The 1,682-nt window shown below is 28.9% G+C and overlaps 1 long non-coding RNA gene across 1 annotated transcript in view; it reads right to left on the reverse strand.

Annotated features, from left to right (window-relative positions):
* Window positions 1–1,447, reverse strand: part of LOC139427136 (uncharacterized) — a 42,605-nt gene extending 41,158 nt beyond the window's left edge. Inside the window, exon 1 of the long non-coding RNA XR_011638293.1 lies at window positions 942–1,447. This is a non-coding gene — a long non-coding RNA (uncharacterized lncRNA). The remainder of the gene's footprint in view (window positions 1–941) is intronic.
* Between the last annotated feature and the right edge of the window lie 235 nt (window positions 1,448–1,682).

The following is a 1,682-nucleotide window of genomic DNA, read 5'->3' on the forward strand; positions in this document are numbered from 1 at the left end:
GGCCATGCTATTATATATAAATAAATAAACTCTAGATTCGTTCATATTTTCTTTGAAGAATGTCTTTGCTAAACATTGGTCTCAAACTATATTGATACCTTTGATATCTCATACATTTTCCAAAATTATGCCGTTTACATTTAAAAATTGATTATTCCTCTGTGTATTATTTTAACAATTTTATAAGTAAAAAATTTTTGAAACCTTTTCTTTTGTAAAATAAGAAGTAAGAATCTTTTTAAATAAAATAAGAAAAATCCGAATGCTTTTCGAAGAAGAAATCGAACTTTCAAATTTTGTACAAATTTAAGCGAAGTATAAAGGCAACTTTAAATCTTCTTCTCACGGAAAAAAGTATACACACCCAAATTTCTTTTATTTCAACAACTTTCGTCAAGACAACTTTAGTTTTCCCATACAGAAAGCAAGCATTTAACGGATCAGAGTCCGTTATAATCCGTGCATTATACGCGGGGAACTAATCCGTGGATTTAAACTTCCGTAGTTTTTCATTACTCATGTACTTTTATAGTTTAGGTCATTCACAAACTTTCTTAACGTGTTTTATCTTTGATAAAAGAAGCAGTTAAATTAATAGTTGTGTTCATTGCAAGTTGCTCAGAAATTGAAGAAAAAAAAACTCGTAAAAACCCATAGATTTGCTTCCAGAAGCAATCTCCATTTCTGTCAAGATTTAACAGACTTTAGAATGAAAAGTACGAATTTGTTTATTGTCTTTATGAAATTTTATATAATAGTAATTATTATTTTCAATTTATTACTAACTAAAAGAATAAAATGACTTAGGGGTGTTAAGTTCAATTTTAATGCACACCAATCGAAGACCTCAGTAGGAAATAACATTTTTGAAGGTAACAAAATTTAGTAGAGAAAGATGCTACTTTTAGTGTTTTTAACTTCACAAAATCAATTTATATTACCGTCTTTAAATTTCGCAGATCTCAGCAGATGAAGAAATTATGGCATATTTAGTGTTTCTTAAGAGTGTGTTTCGATTGAAAGTAGGTTCCAAGTTCAATTTGGCAACTATCAGTCAACGAGTAACCTTAGGAAACTTGTCTCTTGGCATAAAATTAAAACGCCAAAGCAGCCAACGTTGGAGAAAAATATACCAACATTTTTGAGCACCGGCCTTTTTTTCCAGACTATGACTGGATATTATAATTTTGGAGGTGATTAGGCCATGCTATTTTTCATAATTGTCAATAAAGTTTAAAGCTTTCAAGGTTTGAGGAGCCGGCAATAAATTACGAATGAAAAACTGTGTTTTTGATCACCCTATGATAGAAAATGCAGCAATAAACTTATAACTTGCGTCGATCGCTTGGGTTATTATCTGCAGTAATTTCATAAATTTAGTAAGCGTAGCTTAAATATTTTTGGAGATATGGGCATTTTTATAAAAACTCTTCCTTCTTTTTTTTCTTTTTTTTTTGGTCTTCGGTTTTTTTTTGCTATATCTTTAAAAGTATTTAATAAAATAAAACAAAATTTTAGAGCAATTTTTAATCAATAATATAATTATTTTAAAATTTCAAACAAACTCGCTGAAAATTGCGCAACACATGAGCATTTAAAGTAATTCGTTCAAACTGTGCTTGTGTGAAAAGCATTTAAACAATTTTTTTTCTTCATAATTTTGAAGAGAATCGTATTTGGTA

Source organism: Parasteatoda tepidariorum, chromosome X1 (genome assembly GCF_043381705.1).
Source record: "Parasteatoda tepidariorum isolate YZ-2023 chromosome X1, CAS_Ptep_4.0, whole genome shotgun sequence".
NCBI classification, from domain to species: domain Eukaryota; kingdom Metazoa; phylum Arthropoda; class Arachnida; order Araneae; family Theridiidae; genus Parasteatoda; species Parasteatoda tepidariorum.